Below are 21,016 nucleotides of genomic sequence, written 5' to 3'. Positions count from 1 at the left end.
TTGAAGCATCCAACTATATTGAATCTGTTTTTAGACTCAGGGCTACAAAAGTTTAGGATTAAAAAAAATACCATCTGAGATCAAAATAATGCTTTTAACACTAATAAACATTTCTGAAATGCAATTTGTAATAAAAAGGAAAAGTTTCCATAGCAGTTAATCACCTGTGAAGAAAAATCAAATGTTATATCCAAGGCCACTGGAATTATGGCCCGTGTGGCTGCTGTATTTTTCGCATATTTATAGATTTGCTGCATTTCCCACACAACCCATCATCTGCCACATAATCTGCTGATTTTAACAACAAAAATGTTTCTAGCTCAAGCAGTCTAAAAGTTACTAAAACACAGCAACACGTGTTGCCGCGTAGTTGAGGGCCCTATGCAAAGGTTGACTAGTCAAACGTCTGTTCCTTATTGCTATATTTGGGTGTTAAACTGATGCTAATGGGATTAAACTAATGCCTAGGTGGTGTTAACATGTGTAAAAGTGCAAAAAATAAATCAATACTATCTCAAAATATGCAGCATTATACAACATAATATGCCTTTTCTTGCATCTCAATCTACTCAGCCCTGCCACATAATTTGGCCCTGCTCTTCCGCACGATTCCATTGCCCCCACCCTGATTCGATCTATCCGAAAACCATTTGGAGAGGATACAAGACGTGAAAAAAACCTAGAAAATATGATTGAGCAAGTAAATCTTTGGGCGATGAATGCCTGCATCAACTACAAAAAATGACATAAACATGAAGTTTCACATTCATAGGTAATAACTTTGCCGTACAATAGCTTGATTTACACATAACAAGTAAGCACTGCTGCAGAATAACAAGATTACTCATGAAGTACTGTTCAGTGCAATGGACCAGCGGTGTGTGAATAACTGCCTTACTCAAAAACATCTGGCAAAGAGTCAGTTCCGTTAATAATGTGTTTTGGCACGAAGGGGACAAGTTTTCCGTTGGGGCTGACGAGGATCTCACGTGAAAACTAGGGACATGCAAATTGTTGTTTTCAGACAGCTGTTATTGGTAAATCATGGTTAACCAGTAAAAGGAGAGAAAGAGGCAACCTGGTATGACTGGGTCTCTGTCCTCTGTTTATCGTCGTCTTTGCGTTTTCCCATGAAGGGCCGGGGAGGCGAAGAGGCTCCAGGGTGCTGCGGGCTCAGGACAGGCAGATCCTGTACCGACTGCCAGCAGGTATTGCTAAGCCTCATGAAATGTAAACAAAGAATGTACGTGTTGTTCACACTGAGGGAACCTCTCAGTTCGTCATTGCGGTTTCTTTCAGTAGACATGTTCAGCAGTGTAGGCATCCATTAAAAAAAAAAAATATATATATATATATATATATATATATATATATATATATATACCAGACCGCGGAATAAGCGACCCTGAGGTTTATTGTTGTCATTATTCACCAGAGCTGTATTTACTCATTTTAAAAGTGTACATGCCCACTGGCCGCTGAAGTGCGCACCACAGAACGCGCCCGGAAAGTAAAAGCAACACACACGATTCAGAGCCCACAGACTCATTCCTAAAAAAACAAGCACACCAGGTGGGCATGCGGGCAGCTGCACACATGCAAAAGCCTTGAAGTAAAGACAAACGTGCGTGAGTGAAAAAGTGATCGCGATGCACTTAATGAGCCTTGAAAGACAGATGGTGACTGCGCGCGTGCATGCACGCGTCAACGCAAGTGCTAGGCCAGCCAAAGCGTGGGGTAGCACTTTGAAAACCCACCTACTAAATGTCTCGCAGCACATGCGCTGGCTCAGCAAGACCTAACTATCCAAAAAAATAAGTGTTGTATGTTTGAAACATCATTTTTTTTTTTAAGCCAGTTTGTAATGTGTGAATAATAGATACCAGATGTATGTGACTGCCGTAGCCCTGTCCTGTATTGCTGTTGCACAAGGCAGTAAATATCAGCGCTTTTCTATTCCCTATGTTGTGGACAGATGCGAGCCTGTATCTTGCCACCAGGCTATATATAGAAATCATTGTGTAGTCCACTCCTATTGTAACTAACCTCTGGGAGTGTACAGCTTGGGTTGGGCACATTGTTTGACCCTGCCTCTCCAGGCATTCGTGAGGGTTGACTGCCCATCTCCCTGTGTGCCCATCCATAGATCACGGGCAGGAAGTATTGGATGTCCCACTAACTTGGGCTTGCCCACTAGTCAGGCACTGCAGGGTAGTCATAATTCCTTCTGATAAGATTGTGGATGGGAATTACTTTCGTGGTATGTGTAATACATGGACGAGAAACAGTTAAATGTGTGAAAGGAGTGGACTTCACAGGTGCAAAACTTCCCCTCTTGTGTTCAAGTAGACATTGAATGCAGACCCAGACAGTTAGTAGAAAGATGTTGGTTCCCCTGTTGCTGACTCAAGATGTAATGAAGAGTGAATTAAGGATCCTTGGCAAAAGAAGCCAATCACTGCAGTTTGGCTCAAAGCTCTATTCCTCATGTAGAGAGTATGTTTTCAGCAAATATTTGTCATTGATGTTGCAAGTGCAATTATGTGTTGAACCTAAAACGCATGAAGTTAACCAGTTACGGTTAGCTAACCAAAACTGTTACTTTTGCGATACACTTCTCATTTTCGTCACCCTCGACATTCATGATTACGGTGCTGACTGTGCCCGTCAAATAAGCAGAAAAAAATACTATGAGACCACAATGTATACCTCAGAAATGCATAATCATGTTGGAAGAGTTAATCCGTCAAATGTATTAGATGTACGGAGTGCAGTGTGCTTAAATAGAACGCTGCAGTCCTGTGTTAAACGTGCATGAACTGTGTACCCACAGTGTAGGCAGTTCAGCTTCACTTAATTCTTTGAGCACTTTATAGAAGGTTGAAAGGGTGGGACATCAGGCTTTGATTGCATTATATTGACCATTCACCAATGTCCTGGCTGCACAATATGTAACGAGATATTAACCTTTTTTAGTGTGGTTGTCAGCCAAAGACAGACTATTGCACTACCTCCCCAGTAGGTCTATCTGCCATTGGCCAACACGGGGGAGGTAACTAAAGGTCCCTCTGGTGCTTTGCTTCCTTTATAATATTTTATAATCTTGGGGAAGAGCTGCTTGAGTCTTTTAGACTTTAGTCTAATGACTATCTTCGCGCACTGATGTCATTACACTAAAGTGGCATTAAAGGTGGGCGTAGGGCTCATTTTACTTTAACTGCATCAGTGCTTGGGGGTGGTGGGGCATATCCCACCTTGCCCTTCCAAAAAAGCACTAATTGGGGTGGGAGAGGTATCGTTGGAAAGGTGACCATCTCCCCTTTACAGTGAACTCTGCCCAGTGGTTCCCTACTTGGTGATTACCACAGGAAAGCAATCCCCAAGCAGGAATCCACTCACTAGACACCAGGGATGGGGACCACTTAAGCAAGGGATTGTGCCTACTTTACATTTGATGATTAGTCTTGATGACCCTTGTGGTGGTGGAGGCAGCCTATTGTGTGCATGGCCATGCCCTCACAGCCAACAAAATATAGTGCCAGATTTTGTTGTCGCCCCCCCCACCTCCCCCTCGCAGGTGGCACATGGTTATTTCCCCCGGGCGGGGATGGGCAGAAAGCCCACAAGTCACTTAATAAAAATAAAATAGAGATGATGGCTTCCCAAACATAGGCATGACCATGCCCCGTCCGAAAAAATCAAAATGTGCAGTCAGTTTTTCTGCCGATGGGGGTGGGTGACCCAAAGCCCACTGGACACCTGGAACTTGCCCCCTCACCATCCCTGCAACCCCAGGGATTGCTAAGAGAATTCACCTTGAATCTGTCATGTTGCAGAAAGCCCACTGAACATCATGGATATTGAAACTGCCCCAAAACAAATAAATGTAGGGGAGGCCTGCCCTGGCAGTGACTCATACCCCACCCTATAAGAGGGCAATAGTTTTTCTGGGTCCAGATAGGTTTGCCCCATTTAGGGAGGTTGAACCAAAATAGGGGGAGGGGATAAAAAGTCTAGCTAACCCAAGGGATTTTATCTTTGAGGTAAAAAAGTGGTTAAGGTGTTGCACCCCATCCCAAAGAGGGCAAACCAGTTTTTTTGCTATCCCACTACCCCCGGTCAAACAGAGGTTTGCCCCAATTTGCTTGTGGGATGGCAAAAAGCCCACTGAATGGCAGGAATGCTTTAACACCTTCTGTGCGTCTGAAGCACCAGTGCTCATATGCGTAGGATGGCCCCCGGCTGTCCTCGCACATGGAATCCCTCTAGTGCGGGCACCGGAGGGATTCCCTTTACAACCCCCCCCCCCCCCCCTTCCCCATAGCCTTTGGAGCAGGGGAAGAGCTTCCCCAGCTCCCGAGGCTGTCTGCAGGGTTTCCCTAAATTGACTATCGGCGCACGTGTCGCGCTAATTGAAATGAGCCAAGAGGCTCATTTCAGTTTCGCTTTCTATGTGCTCAGGGGGCTGTCTCAACCCCCTGAGCACATAGAAAGTCAGGACAGATATCGTTGGAAAGGAGATTCTCCCCTTTCCAATGATACCCCCTCCCTAGTGGATCCCTGCTTGGGGATCTCCCCAGGCAGGTGATCCCCAAGCAGGGATCCACCCACTAGGCACCAGGGAGGGGGAGCGGCCCCTTGGGCAAGGGCCTTTGCGCACTCCATTTTCTTTGGGCCAAATTCAGTCTTTCCCCCCCTCCTGTGGCAGAAAGCCCACTAGATGCCAGGAATTCTTTTTTTCCTGTGAAATGGGGGGGAGGGGGGGAGGGGGGCTGCTAATATGGGCATGTCAATGCGCCCACCTGCTGCAGCAAAAGGACAATTTTCTGCTCCCCTGGAAGGGGGGGGGGGGCAGAAAGCCCACTAGACACCAGGGTTTCTTTTCTCCCGATGAGTTTAGGGGTGGGGGGTTGCCCAACATGGGCATGCCACTACCCCCACCCCCCCACCAAATTCCAGGGACAGAAAGCACCCTAGATGCCAGGGTGTTTTTTTTTTTTTTTTTTAAATTTTTTTTTTTTTTTTTTTTAATAGGCCCATGGTGGGGGCTGCCCAGAATGGGCAGGCAAATACCCCTACCCTACCACCCAAAGAAAATCAGACTAAGCGCCAGGGATTTTTTGTCTTCCAAAGTTCGAGGTGGGGGGCTGCCAAGATTGGGCATGTTAATGCCTCCACCCACCCCAAAAAAGATGCCAGTCTTTCTGCCCCCCGGAGGCAGATTGGGCAATAGCAATAGCCCCTGATCTTACTTTAAAAAAGGCAGACAATCTGCCCTGCAGCTGTGCGCTGTTATCAAACGGCATGCTGCAATTCTAGAAGCATGTGTGCTTCTAGACTTGCGGCATGCCTTTTGATAACACAGTGCGGCTGCAGGGCAGATTGCCTGGCCTTTTAAAAATATTTATAACATGGTTACTTTAAAAAAGGCAAGTTATCTCCTCTGCAGCCTCGCTGTATTAACATGGATTGCAGCAACTCTAAAAGCACACGTGTGATTTCAGAATCACTTATGAATAGTGCTTCTAGACTTGCTGCATTCCCTGTTAACAGAGCGTGGCTGCGGAGCAGATTGATTACCTGCCATACAGGTCGATGTTCTCGAAGAAGTCTGCTCAGAGGAGCTTCCTGGCTCATTTACTTGTGTGAAGACTGAGCTTTTTGCATGTCCACGAGTCTTGGAAGTAGCCATTTCTATATTTTAAAAGGGGCAATGTGTGGCAAAGCTTGAAGATTAATGATGATTTATTATAGCATCAAGTGTCCAAATGACGCGTTTCGGCCGCCAGACATTCGGCCTTGATCACATAGCGCTGGAATGGTGACTGAGTGGTATATATATGTAAGTGGCAGTGTTTCTACTATTTTCATCCAAGTGACTAAACTGTTATGCAACGTGCGGTAAAACAACTGGATGACATCACAGATTTTACTGCAATGCGTCAAGACAGTGTAAAAGGACTATAAATAACACTTGTGTCGGTCAGAGCCGGTGATGGCCCCAGTCGTGCTGCTGGATGCAACTATTGCAAGTAAATCCGGAGTTGACAGATTCAGCCCACTGCCCGTGTGAGTATATGTAGCCCTGATCACTGTGTCCTGTGCAGGCTATCACATGTGTATAATGCGGGCGGCGCTGATAAAGCCTTACTATAGAGGTACTACCGCAAAGAGTGTGCGGCTAATAACAAGCCTCCACTCACAACTTCACTCAATTGGCGGCGTGTCGCGCACACAGCACTGTCAAATATTCCTAATGGATCCTGGCCTTTGATACACTGTGCACGTTCAGTCCTAGACTGTAGTCGTTGACAAATAAAATATTTAACTGCTACAATGCTGTCTGCCACTCATAGTACAAATAAAGGAAGGGGTGAGTGGGCCCGTGGGCGTGAATGTACAAAGTGAGGAAGGCGTGCGAGTGCAATTGAGGAAATGTACAGTGGGTATTTAAATGTGGTGATAGTGCCTCCTCACGAGCATTTAAGTGACCTATAAATGCAAAGTGTGATATGTACAAAAAAAAAAATATATATAGATGTGCATATGATGTACGGTGACTATCCATACTAAACATAGCATACCTAGCAAATTAATCAAGTTGATTTTCAAGCATAAATAGACTAAGTGAAAAAACTGATTCATATTAGTACATGTCAAGGCACAAATTATACTTGTAAAGATATACTTTCGCTGCGCGAGATAAATGCCTATAATGCAGATGCTTGAAATCAACTAAGGACAGACAAAATAAGTGTAAATACTAAGTGGAGTCTCAGTGATCGGGCTAGGCCCAGGTGACCAAATGCTGAATATCCATGTGGCTACTAGAAGTGTGGAAACTTAGATTGCAGACGCTACTCTAGGTATTGGCCGAAAAGGATATATACAATATATACATTAATGATGACGGATGCAAGGTAGCAGAAAATGACCAGTGCTTAGAGTACGTGGATGCAATACTATATCACAAGAAATGGTGCAGATCCTCCGTAGCGTTCAAACCCGCTGGCGCTTTGGTGATAAATTGAAGTATATACCTGCTCTCCAGCTGCCTCAAAAGCCTCTCCCTGTTACCACCCCGTCTAAGTGGTGGAACGTAGTCAATGACTGAATATTGGAGGTGCTCAAGATTGTTATGCACCTCCTTGAAATGCCTCGCTACAGGGTAGGCTGGGTCATTGTTTACTATCGCTCTGAGGTGCTGGAGTATTCGCAGGTGTATCTGGAGTTTGGTACTCCCAATATAACGTTGACTGCAATTACATTTCAGCATGTACACCGCAAATTCCGTTCTGCAGGTTAATCTGTGTTTGATGGTAAGGGTTGTGTGTCTGAAAACTGAGTCTACCTTAGTGATGTTCTTACCAAATTTGTAAGCCCTACAACTCTAGCATTTAACAAAACCCTTTGTCAGCTAGCCAAATCTGCGTGGTAACGATCTCAGGACTGTTTCAGACCAAAGCATCCCTCAGAGAGAAAGCTCTCCTGTATGTGATGTCTAGTTTCTGTGCTACTGCCAAACCCAGTGTGGGGTCAGATTTGATAATCCCCCAATGCTTGTTAATAACTGATCTGATGGTTCTCTCTTCAGTGTTGTGTGTTATGATCAGTCTGGGGGCTGACCAAGCTGTTAGGCTCAGCTAGTATGGTGGTGGTGCTGGTGACCTCAACAAGGGACCACTAGCAATTCCTCCCTGGGGATGGAATTGGCTCTATCAATAGCTTTGCGTATGACAGCTGTAGAATAGCCACGCGCTTTGAATCTTTTGGTAGCTTCAGCCTGGCACACTAGGAGATCCTCACGTGTACTGCAAATACTGGCCAGGCGCAGCATCTCCCCATAGGGAATGCTGGTTATGAAGAGTCTAAGGTGAAAACTAGAGGCGTGCAGTGTGGAATTGCCCGCAGTAAGCTTACGATGGAGTTTGGATTGCAAAGTGCCATTGGTGATGTACAGATTAACGTCTAGAAATTCAGTAGAGGTGGCACTAATGTTGGCATTAAATTCCAGATTGAGATCATTAGTATTGATCTCATCGATGAAAGTTTTAGCACTGCGAATATCACCTCGCCAAATTAAAAAGACGTTGTCTATGTAACGCAGCCAAGACACTGTGTTCTTGCTGAAAGCTGGCTGGTGCTTGAGAACCCGCTCCTCCCACCAGCCATCATGTAAACATGCGTAGCTGGGTGAGAAGCAGGCTCCCATGGCCACGCCCCTGAGTTGCTGGTATATCTTTCTATTGAACACCAGTCAATTAGAAACCGAATTAGATCGTTGTGTTTATGGCAATTAATGGGTCTTTTACTGAGTAAGTATTTACATGCAGCAAGACCATCCTGGTGACGTATGCTGGTGTACAGCGATGTAATGTCCATGGATATTAGCAAGTAGTCCTCGTGCCAAGGTATGTCTTTAACCTTGAGCAGGAAATCACTGGTGTCTCTGAGGTAGCATTTCTGGCTGGATACAAGATCTTGCAGAAAGAAATCCACATACTTGGAGATTTTCACAAATGCTTTTCCTGACCGAGATGATGGGCCGACCAGGGATGAGTCACGTTTTTGTGCACTTTCGGCAGAAAGTACAAAATGGGCAGAACTGGTGAGTCAATGCTGAGAAAAGCACACTCCTCTTTGCTTAGCTGGCCTTGTGATCTGAAATCACTGAGGTGTCTCCTGAAATCTTTATTGCTACTCGCTGATTCCTTTTAGTTGGAGAGCCTGTAGCAGCTGCTGTCATTCAGATGCCTGTTGGCTTCTTCCAAATACAAATTGCGTGGCCACAGCACGATGTCCCGCCCCCCGTCCCCTTTATTTATGATGACTTTGTTGTTGCTTTGTAGCTTTTTCGTGAGTTCATTATATCTGAGGCTCTGCGTGCACTGGCCTTTCGCCTGCCTCTTGGTTTTTTAGAGCTCATCAGTGATGACCTCACTGTAGATGTCTATCGCTTCCCTCGGCATCATAGGGGTAAAGATGGAGTGTGGCTCGAAAGGACTAGGAATTCGGCTGGAACTCATGATTCCTTCATCCAGTAGAACTTGCTGTGTAGCCCTCTGTGTAGAAGGTTCTGCTAATTCGCCCAGGATACGTAGTGTCGGGATGTCTGCCACCGTGAGTGATCAACAGTTTGACTAGCGTGTGCAGTGTTCGCATTAGCAGCATTGCTTTGCTTGAGTTTGAAGTATTTGATCAACTTCAATTTTCTGATGAACTGAAAAACACCAATCCGGGTGTTACTGTAATCAAATGTGCTCTCAGGGATAAAGATGAGGCCCCAAGTGAGGAGCTGCTTCTCTGCCTCGAAGTCCATGGTGCTCAAGTTTATGATAGTCTTGGTGTCCTTGTTCATTTCTTTCTCCAATTGCCTCTTCTTTTGTTAGTTTGTTTTGGTTTTTCTGAGTTTCCTCCTTTCCCGCCTCCTTCTGATGCGCCGGTGTTTGTTTTCCGCGGTGGCCATGGTCTGAGGGTCTGCCGCCTGTCGTAGACTAAAAAAATCCATCTCTTCTCCTGGGCTTGGGTTTACTCTGCCGGGCATGTTGCCACTTCTCCATCTGACCCCATCATCTGAATCGCTCCACTCTCTGCCAAAGAGCTGAAATCGGAGAGCGATGTTGAGTCCGCGTCTAGAGTTCCCAGCTGGCGGCTTGGATTGTCCTAGCTGACTGTTTGCTCATGCGATGTGTTCTGAGATATATATATATATATATATATATATCTCTATCCTAGAGATTCTCCGTTCTTCGGCGCAGTCGCTTTTGGCAAACCGAGAACCACCTGAGATGTAGACAATAAATCTTTTATTTTCCTCAAAGACTCGTTTCGTGCACCACTTGCCCTTGATACCCATATATATACTTTTTTTTTTTTTTACACAAATTAAGCACTGGGTCACAGGGACTATACGTTTTTGCTGTTAGCAATGTTTGCCGTCATTTTCTCTAAAGCTTCCTCTGGCTGCAGGAATCCCCCTGAACAAACAGGAGGAATTCTTTTACTTTGGCCCTAAACTCTGGAATCCTCTTTCACGAGTCGAGACTAGGAGATATGCTGCTTCAGAATGAGGGGGGGAACTCTGCAGAGCGAGGCAAGGTGCAGCTGGCTGGCAGTGGAACACTCCTCGAGTTTCCTTGCTATGTTTTATTTTTATTTGATGTTCGGTTTGTTGCCACAGAGTGTTACTTACATGTTTCGGGGGTTCAGTGTTCGCTTTCATACTGTTTTCATTGCGGATGTCTATAGTCGGCAGATTATTTTTGCAGTTATTCACTCTGTATTTGCCGTTGTATCTCTATTTGCATCTCTTCACATAAATGTTTTATTAGCATTGTATATATCACTGCATGCACAGAGAGATGCTTCAGAGCTCTTGTAGTAAAGTCATCACTGAGAAGGGCGTTTTACTAGACTAACCCGAAGTTATATTCTTTGGGGCAACTGACATGGTTTCCCTCTTCTTCTGGGTCCCCGTGTAAACTGTACGGCTCGATGCGTGCTTCCAAGCTCTACGCACTATAGGGAGCAGTGTGGCTCTACTGCGAGACAGGTAGTGAATCCTCATATCTTTTATTGTGTGGAACAGGATGACTTCATTGTGAGTGCCCCCTATTATGTTTCATATAGGTACCCCAATATAGGCTCAGGGAACCACCTAACCTTTCATCTATATTCTTCGCTACCATTACACTACATAACGGTTCTTGGGACTGACCTTTTACCTAGTTACGGTACTGCTTACAGGATGTGGGGTTTTCCCTGAAAACTAGCTTCATCTATTATGTATGAAGATTCTTGGTAACTCAGAAGGACTACAATCTCCTGCATAATAACTATGTATAAGGGTCATTCCTTCTCCTCATCCTAAGTCCAACATGAAACAGCAAGGTAGAACCCCTGAGGGTACCACTTTGGGTATATATACACCATATCTTTGTTGAGGTAGAGAGGAGAAAAAGGACTTCCCTGCTGACACACTGACGCAAGACTGAGGTTCCTGCACGCAGACACTCCAGCTCTCAGTGGTCTGACATCCCTTGCGGGGTGTCCATCTCGACACCAAGACAGGGTCCCACAGTCTCTCACTTGAGGGAATGGGATTGACTTTATCCTAGAGGGATTCTTGGCCTTACGCCTACATACATGCTAGGTACACTTGGGTACATCTAGTTAGTCACATCGTAGGAGTACGCTTTAGGAAGCTGGCTCTGTGCACCCAATACCTCACTTTGGTATAGTATATACAGAGCCCAGTGGAACCCCAAAGGAAGGCAGAGATAAAGGTAGATAGCACCATAATCTCGATTTGTGGGAGTGTGGGCGAGCAGTAAGGCTTTATCAGAGGGTAGTGTTAAGCATTTGTTGTACACACTCAATCAGCAAATGGTTGTCACACACACCAAGACTGAACTCGGACCAGTTGGTGTTGTAGAACCAAACAAGCCGGGCACAGTTAAGTGATTTATACTTTGCAGAATTAATACCGTTTGAATTGCAATATACAGTTTGAATTGCAGTTGTGTATATATACTTTGGTTTGATTACAGTAAAACTAGTAAATGCAATGCTTTTCTTACATAGTGTAGTATACTTTGATACTACACTGGGACATTTCCTGTAAACAGGTAAGTGAAAGTGTTTATTTGGTTACACTTTTAGAGACTTTTATAGATATTCCAACCCCACACTTTTTCATAGAAAAACAGTCCATGTTATCCTATGAGAGGAAATAGTGTTATTGGTTAACAGGTAAGTACTTTGTTGTGGAAGTTGGGTTTCTGGGGTTATACTCGGGGTGGGGGGGGGGGGAGGTCCCATAGGCTCAAGGATGCACTCTTGTTATACCCTCAGTGGCACTAGGGCGGCCGGGTGCAGAGTGATGAGGCCCAATGTTATCCAATGGTTATCTGGTTGGTGGCTGCTTACGAGCAGGCCACAAGGTTGTGGGAGCAAAGCTCCTAGAGTTGAGCTCAGGGCAAATGGGGGTTCAAGGTGGCACTAAAGGTGCACCCTTAGTGGAACTAGGACGGCTGGGTGCAGTGTGCTGGTTTGTCATCTGGTGCCCTGTTACTTTCAATGTGGAGTCGCCAGTTTGCAAACACACTGCAGGCTTGGGGACGAACCACTTGGAGAGGTAAGTTGGGGTGCTGGGGGTTGGTTAGACACCGTCTGTTGGACCACCCAAAACCGTGGGACATCTGGTGCAGGGGTGTCTTTTAGGGTTAGATCTTCTTACCAGCTCCTGGTCGCTGTTAGGGGGGGGCCTTCTGGTTTGAGGATGCAGGTGTTGCCTGGAGGCTTGAGGCAGGTCAGGGATCACTGGATCTCCGGTCAGGATCGCCGTCGAGACCTCGTGGTGTTGGGCTACTCGGGCCGTGGGCGTCTGGTACACTATACATGTAGTGAAAAAGTAAAGCTGGGGGATATCTTTTTTTCCTAACACCCAACCAAATGTAAATACCTGCAAATGAACTGTACACGTTCAGCAGTTATGGAACTAAAATGAAGGATATTTGTTTTGTGATTATGAAGTGTAATGGAAACAGATTTTAGTAGGATCAAAGCAAATCAAGACACTTAACTTGGTGATGCGCAAATACTAAATATTCCGAAACCTCATTACCGCACATCATTTATGTGCAATATAGTTTTATCTAAATTGTAAAATTTAGGGACCTTTTAATGGAAAGTGTGCTCTCCGCAGTTAGAAATGCACCACCACATGATGCTTTATTACATTAAAAAAATCACCTGCTTCGTCCATTGAAGGTAGGTGCTCCAACAGATTTTTTCGTAATAATGGATCCTGGTTCTAACACATTTGGGAAACGCTGGTCTATTCTTTTTAAAACCACAGGTACATCCTAAGCAGGCACATCTAAGTGATCTGTGGCATAGGTGGGACAAGTATTTTTTCCTCTGCTGGGCAAGTAGATTTCTGGGGCATTTATTCCCTTGAACAAATAGTTTTTTTTATTTAAACCATGCCACTCCCCTGTAAATACTTTACCACTGATCTACAATACCTTGGACTATCTTTTACTCTTAACTTGCTGACCACTTGTTAACATTCTATTACTCATCTTCTAATACTCAACTTAAAATGTATTATGAGAATTCCTCACGAGGTTTCTAGGAGTACTTTGGTCAAATAACTGGGTGCTTAATCATTCACTTTCTGCTCGGTACTAAAAACGGAATCTCTGGAAAACCCTAGGCAACTAATCTTGAGGGTATTTCGATGTTGAATTTCTATGCATGTTACAAGAGGCTCTGACCGATCAGTCTATAATTCATTAAATACGTTTGATGTAGAGTAAGGCGTTCTGTGACACTACTAAATCACCCTAACAGTGAGTATTTGACTACATGGACAACAAATATGTTGTTGGATTAACATTTTGGTTTCTCTTGCTTGTGTTCTGATATTGTTTCTGTGTTTTGTCCTGATTTTCCTTTTGGGTTAGGTTTGAATTTTGTGACACGGATAGTCTAAAAATAAAGACTTGCCACAGTGTCAGGTGTGGTGTCCTGTGCGATACAGTGGTAATTAGATAGTACTGCTATTTAATCACTTGCAAAGGGAAATTGGCAGAAGTGAGTTCATTCGAATTCAAGTATGTTATAGATTCTAATGTCAAACAATAAGTTTCAAACAGCAGTTGACTGACTTACTGATAGCTCTATGACAGGCCAAAAATCTCGGACTGAGATTAGGTGAATGCTCGGTGTATGATGTAACATGTACAAAAAAAATAATACAAACCAGCTCAACAATTAACTATTTCATGGTTCCTGGATGGTATATGTGATAGTGCGTTTTTTGTATTTGTTTTCAAACCAAAATTAGTGCCCACCATGGGTTCTTGAAAATTATTTTGAATTCTACTCTTAGATCTCCTCAATATGTTTTCTTCATTCTTGCTCTCAAGTGTAACCGTTTCTCCATTAGCTACATTCTTCCTCTGATCAAAGTGCAGAGTTTATACCTTAGCTGTCTCTATTTTCAGTGAGGGTATCTGTTTTAAACTGATAGTTTGATCGATGTGACCTTGTTCGCCACTCTGTTTCTTTTTATAGGATCAAATGTATTATTGAATAGCATGATTGTTAATGGAGTTATCCATCACTTTATTTAAATCAACGCTTTAATTGTTGAGGAAATTGATGCCGGGGGATCGTTTGGGTCTCCTCTTCCTGCTAGAAATCTTTTATTATCTGTTTCATTGGGAAAAGTCTAGAGGTTGCGTCTGGGTTCATTTTTGTGATTTTAAGCAGCTTATTTATACATACTTATTCAAACAGGGTCCAGTTCTTTACAGAGCAGTCTCTTGTCCTGCCACAGGGTAGCGGAGTATTCTCAGCTGAAATAACAAGGGTGACCCGAAGGACTTTATATCTGTCTTCAGAAAATGAATTTAATTATTTGTCAAAGTGTATCTAGCACTACCACAGTAGTTGCCTCCACTTGTCATCTGGTCTTTAGGGAGAGCATGCAATCCAGTACAAAAACCAAAGCCAGAGAAACACTTTTAGAGATGAACAACTTTCGTTTTTCTTAATTGAAGTCTGTGCTTGGGGATTTAATAGTCCAGGGTTTTGTAATAGTCCTAATACTTGTGATGCATTTTGCATGCACAATAACTTGTTAACTGATTATGTAAACCTTTTTTTCCCTTTTACATTTTAGCCAAGAAAAATCCTACATGAATTTCACTGATTGGGATCATCTATTTTAGAAACATTTACTGTTCCAGAAGATCTTGTAATGGGCCAGAAGTCACAAAGAATCCATCGTTTTATTTCCTTGATAATTGTTTTATTTATTATTTAAAGTAACAGGTAAGAAAATATTGCTTTTCTAATCTCTTGCTTAGATCTGGAAAGTTTCAAAGTTGAGGCAATAAGTAATGAACCAAACAGGATTCTTATTTCAAGGAAAGTTCACTTGTTTTGACGCACCCTCATAAGTGATAATTAAATTAAACAATTGAGTTCTTACACTACACAAGTCCTCACTGGTCTGAAACTACATTACAAGAGAAAATGCGGAGCATCATTTTAGTGACCTTGTCCTCATGTTGATTTTGAGTTTTATGAAAATGAGTCTTTGAGATATTGACTGGCTTAATTCCTTTGGAATTAAGAGGATGCTGCGTTCATATTTTGTTCTGGGAAAAAGAGTGTACGTGTATTCCTCTTGTGGAATATTAGGAGCTTGGAAATAACTGTGGCATGAAGCGCTATGCAAATGCACACATTTAACTTTGCTTATTGTTTCTTGAAAATTAGTTTACATGTGTAGGCAGATTGCTTCATGAAACTAAAATGATAGCTGAATAACTCTTGGAGTAATGTAGATTTCAACTTGAACCCTTTACTGTTCCCTAGTAACTTATCAAAAGGTAAAAATTATTGGTCCCAGAATACCCTTATACCATTTGCATGAACTGTTTTACTGGGTTCCTGAGCAGCTTTGCTTGTTAATGTTTTTTGTTTACACTCAATTAGTTTGGCAAATATATTGTTTGTAGCATGTGTGGCTGTAGCTACACATGCCTTGCATATTCCTGTTATTTAGTGTTTTGCTTGGACTACAACTTGTTTTTCTTCAAAGAAGTCTTGAGTCGCTTAATATAGTAACTCCTGGTATGGCACAGGAGTATCCACTCCATTTTTAAATTATCTTCTGCCGTCTGATTCAGATGTGCATCACTAAAGTTCCTGGTTGACACGGTATGGTGCTAGTCATGGGGGCCTTTCAGTTCTTCCACTCCTGTTGGCAAGAGATGATTGTGTTTTTATTGTTGCTATTGCTTCATCTGTTGTGGTTCCATGTCTGGGATCTTGTCTACACCCTTTTCTGGGCCTCGCTCCTCCTGAGCTATTCCCCATTATCCATCTCTCAAATGCACAGACCGTGATGGAAAGGACTTACTTTAGGTGACACAGGACAGTACAGAAAGGAAGTATCTGTGGACAGATCATCGCAGGGGGGCGGTTCAGGGTATGTGGACACCCATTGAACAGAGCTTCCACAACAGTTACCTAGAGCTGCTGGCATTCCCATTAGCTCTCAAGGCTTTTTTCTGACACGTACATCACAAGGTAGTCCTAGTCAGAACAGACAATCTGACTGTCATGTACTACCTTCGGAAACCAGAAGAAGCATAAAACGGTGGGCAATTTGCCACAGAACACACTTGTTAGCAGACTGCATTGCAGTAGTGGGCAATGATTTTGCATACTTACTCAATAGGATGGAGCAACAACTCCATGAGTGGGTTACTTCCGTACTTCCAATGTTGGGGCTTCCCAGATCCTATTTGCAACTGCCAAATGCCCAAGCTTTGCCTGCAGGTTTCAGCACCCACAGTCCATATCAGGGATATTTGCTGACATGCTTCCACCTCTTTGTATGTGGTTAGGAGGCTACAGCAACTGTTGCTTATCCTGGTAGCACCCACATGGGCCAGACAACCATGGTTCACAACCCTTCTTGTGTTGTCTGTAGTCCCTCATGACAAGCTGCCCAACTTGCATGACCATCTCACTCCGCATCGGAGCACAGTCGGGCACCTGAACCCCAAGCAGATCAACCTTGCAATTTGGCACCTGAGGCCTTGGGGTTTGGTTAACTCAGTTTACTTTTGGCATGTATGCCCATCCTAAAGAGGCTCACATCCTACTACACAAGCCGGCTATGCAGCAAAGTGGCAGAGATTCATACACTACTGCGTACCCAAACAAATTGATCCACAAAACTCAACAGTGCAAAACATTGTGTGCTTCATTTTTAACACTCCGATCTGGCGTACACGTCCATTTGTTTACATTTGGCAGAAGTTTCAGTTTACCTACAAAACCAGGAGCACGCTTCGCTATTCAAAGTCCCCGTCATTAAAGTTGATTTGGAAGGACTTGAACAGATTATTCCCAGTAGATAGGCTTGTGTCTGAGATTTGAATGCAATCCTGACTACACTCATGGGCCCCCATTTCTATCTTGGAAAGTTGTGTTTCCATTTGCAATCACTTTCCTCAGACATGTGAGTGAGCTACAAGCTCTCGTGTCGGAATTACCTTTTTTGTAGGTTTACAATGACTTACAAGTCCCTAGAACTAATCCAAAGTTTCTGCCCAAGGTATTCTCTCCTTTCCACCTCAACCAAACAATTTTGCTCCTGGTGTTCTTCCCGCACCCAGACTCAGTAGCAGAAAGAGCCCTCTATACTAGACGTTGAAAGGGCCCTCATGTACTACATTGATGGGGAAAAATTGTTTCGTAAGATACAACCACTATTTGTCGCCTACAGGAAACCCCACAAGGACAGTACCGTTTTCAAAGCAGGGGTAGCTCGGTGGTTAGTCAAGTGCATTAAAAGCTGCTAGCAAAGAACATCTCCCTGCTCCACATAGGCTGCATTCTAAACACAAGAAAGCAGCTTTAGGCGGCTATCTGTTCCATCCCACACATGTTCGCCAAACACTACGTGATGTACAGGAGGTTCAAGTGGTTCAGGCTGTACTACGTACACTTTTTCAGTCTTATGCAACTTCCTCTGGCTAACCACCATTTAGGGGAGAACTGCTTTACAGTCTATGCAGCGCATGTTTATCTACAGCCACACATGCCATTAACAGAAAATGTTAATTATCCTGTAGATGTTTTTCTTGGCATGTAATGCTTTAGATTCACATGCGCCCACCCTCCAGATGCCTTTGGTGGTTGCAGATACTTTACTCCTTTTTTATTTTTCCCCCTGTTTACTTGCATGGCCATCTTCTGTACCTTCTGTGCTCCAGTTCTTTCCTCACCTGCCACGGGGAAAAACTATGAAACCAATGCATGTGCATTATCAGTCATTGGAGAAGTCGCTGTGCAGTGTGACTCGAAACACTTCTTCAAAGAAAAACAAGTTGTACACGTCCGAGCCCAACACTAAATGGCAGGAGCATGCAGAGCACTATATGCCATGAACAGATGCTTACAGGGTAAGTAACATTTTCCTTTTCTGATTGTAGTTAGTAGGATGCTAGTTCCTTACCCAGTTCCATGTGGTGGCAAAAATCCCTATATGCCAGCACATGCCTGTGTGTGACCAGTCTTCATCATCACTATAAAAATATATTGAGGACTTGGATGGAATCCCTAACTTCTCCTAGGTCCTTGCTTGGGCTAGTGGTGGGGGTGTAAAGGGGATGGGGGCGGGGGTGAAGGTGTAAAAGGGGGTGGTGCTATTGGAGCAGCAAGTCACAGATTCAAACAGATTATTTTATTTTTCATATACAGTTAGGAGCTGTCCAATGCCCCTTGAATGAACTGCTCGCTGGGATTCAATGTTATGCACCGAAGACCATAAAATGTTACTTCGCTAATTTCAGAGCTAAATAGCAAAGCCCGGAAAACCGAAGAAATTTTGACTGACCTCTTGCCAAACACAGAACACCTAGTCTCATGAGACTGACTTGTGTTGGGGAGAGGACATTGAAATGCACCCTTTTTGAGTTGTGGCAAGTTCTAACATTAGTTCTTGGGGCTCCCCATCCCCGGTTCTGAAATTTGCATTTACTGAGGGACCACAGCTCAACAAACAGTTAGCTGTGTAAAATGTTCAACTGAAAGAAATGTGGTATTGGAACTATAGATGCTTAGTGTTTGGGGAATAATATGAAGTAAGCATCAAAAGCTTTGAAGAGATTTGGGATGTGGGATTGTCTGCTGTAACTGAATTTGAGTGAAAAGCAATGCAGCTATTCACTTTACTAAGATTAGGGCACTACACCTGATACAGTGCCCTGACAGCTCAAGAGGTTTAGACTTGAAAGTAGTGTCGGCTGGATCACACAAAAGCGGAAGTTTGACACCCACAGGGCTTAAACTCGAAAAGAAGAGACTTAAAACCTCAATGGTAATTAAGAATTCTTTTGATCAACTTTCTCAAAAGACCTGCGCTAAAGATTTCGAGACTGGTTGTACCACACAAAACACAGCTGAATGTAGCTTATTTTATGTGTGTCCATGCGCAACATACTTGAACTTACAAATTGGCCATATAGTAGCCTAGGTTCCTGAAAGGCAGCTTAATTATGCTCCAACACAGTCGAAGAGTAAAATAAAGTTAACATTTCAAAGAAAATACAGCAGGTTTAGAAGATAACAAAAATAGATTTGGAGTTTTTTTCCCTAGAAAATAAGACCCTTGCTTTGTTGGAACTGATGGGTAAGTTGTTGGAACTACAATCAAGATTCTGGAAAAAATTATCATTATTCCGATGAAGAGTAACCGGCTGATACCTGGAATAATTACTACTTGAACTCTTTGACTGTGTGAAGTGGGGTTTGCAGTAGAGTCGAACTGTCCCTCATTGATTCACATCTGTTTATTTGTAAAATGTAGCTAGTGATTGGTACATGAAAATGTGTAATCCAGATATAGCTAACTTTTTAACCCAACCTGAAACTTTGTTTTTTTTAATACTAAAATTATTGAAGAGAATGAAATCCCCCTCCCTCCCCCCCCCCCCCCCCCCCACGTTTGGTGTCATTTTAGTTAAGCTGTGTTTTCTGTAGAGGGAGAGCAAAGCCAAAGATTCCTATAAGAGTTAAAGTGGGAAAAGTCACTACTTTGATTCCCCTCCCCCACCACCACCCTCTTCCTGGTTACAAAAAAAGTAACAAAATCCACTCATTAAGATCTGCCTGAAGCCCACATCCGAAACCCAAATCTTAACTTATTTTTGGAAAATGTTTCAGATTTACCACTCTGCGCTAAAGAGAAGAAAACAAAAATTGCATTGTGAGTGGAAAGCTCAAACTAGTCATAACTACAGTCACTTGGCAACTGTTTAAGACATGTTGGTATATGTTCACTGAAACTAACCTAGTTAAAGGCTGGTTAAGGTTCATCAGAGCAATTCTCATGAATAGTGACCTATGCTAATTATGTGTCTAGTAGTCAGAACAACTCCCAGTATACAGTCGTGCCACAGCATTGTTTACTTCTCACCCCCCTTTTTTATATAACAATTTATTTTAATGATTGCAATGATTTTATCACATGTTTATGTATAATAAAATTGTGTTTTATCTATAAATGTACAAATCAATAATTAAAAACAACAATATTTTCCATATTTGTTTCACTGTTTGAGTTGTTCTGACTACTAGACACATAATTAGCATATGTCACTATTCATGAGAATTGCCTAGGTTGTTACTTTTCAACATATATTACCCTGTCCTAGGAATAACCAGGGGGTCCTTGCTATTTCCGTTAAGGTTCATCAGAGACCAAACTGAAAAAGCTTTGAAATGTGGCAGGTAAGGTGTGTGCTGCACAATACAACATAACTCGTAGCTTTACTTCGTTTAGTATTTTATACTCTGCCTATTTGTTTTTACAAGTCATTTGGCTAAGTGGTGCCTTCAGCATAAGTTTGTTGTGTATTGTGTAACATATTTGATTGATTTTAGACTTTTTTCGGGTTTGTGTTCTCTGATCCATAGCTAACCATTGACTTTTCCCCAGGTGAATTTCATTTATTTTTGACATACCTCCTTTGGCCAGCTCCCACCCTGCTTTGGCCGTGCCTTGCATTAGTTTAGTTTGCAGCCAAATTTCAAGCAGGTATTAAACTTGGCAAAGTTTATTAGTTAAACTTGTATTTCTGTTAATTTATCTTTCCATGCCCTTCCTGACAGATCTTTATAAATTTGACATCCAGCAGAAAGCTTTAACATCTTCGCAATTTTGTGCATTTGAATTGAGCATTGCCAAATTTACCATGAAATGGGCATTCCTGTCACCACTTGTACTCAGAAAAGAAAAAAGTCTGCTCTCCTTGACGGACTCGCCTAAAATAAAGAAACCAAGACTAGGGTTCACAGGCTCTGATTTCATTCCAGTCCATCAAATGGTGCCAAAGTTCCCTTGTAAATCGCAAATGTTCCTTTTTAACTTCTTCCCCTCCCACTTGGATTGGCTCAAAACCTTATATACTGCGATGTATCT

The 21,016-nt window shown here is 43.1% G+C and overlaps 1 protein-coding gene across 25 annotated transcripts in view; it reads left to right on the top strand.

The window, feature by feature from the left end:
* PPP6R3 (protein phosphatase 6 regulatory subunit 3) overlaps positions 1–21,016 on the top strand; it is a 1,519,855-nt gene that overhangs the window by 86,210 nt on the left and 1,412,629 nt on the right. For all 25 annotated transcript variants that reach the window (XR_014978878.1, XR_014978880.1, XR_014978879.1 and 22 more), the window contains one exon: positions 14,693–14,844. The gene's annotated coding sequence lies outside the window, so the exon portion shown is untranslated. The remainder of the gene's footprint in view (positions 1–14,692; positions 14,845–21,016) is intronic.

This window comes from Triturus cristatus, chromosome 3_1, assembly GCF_964204655.1.
Source record: "Triturus cristatus chromosome 3_1, aTriCri1.1, whole genome shotgun sequence".
NCBI classification, from domain to species: Eukaryota; Metazoa; Chordata; class Amphibia; order Caudata; family Salamandridae; genus Triturus; species Triturus cristatus.
The sequence above is the reverse complement of the archived record's forward strand: the minus strand, read 5'-3'. Positions and strand labels throughout refer to the sequence as shown.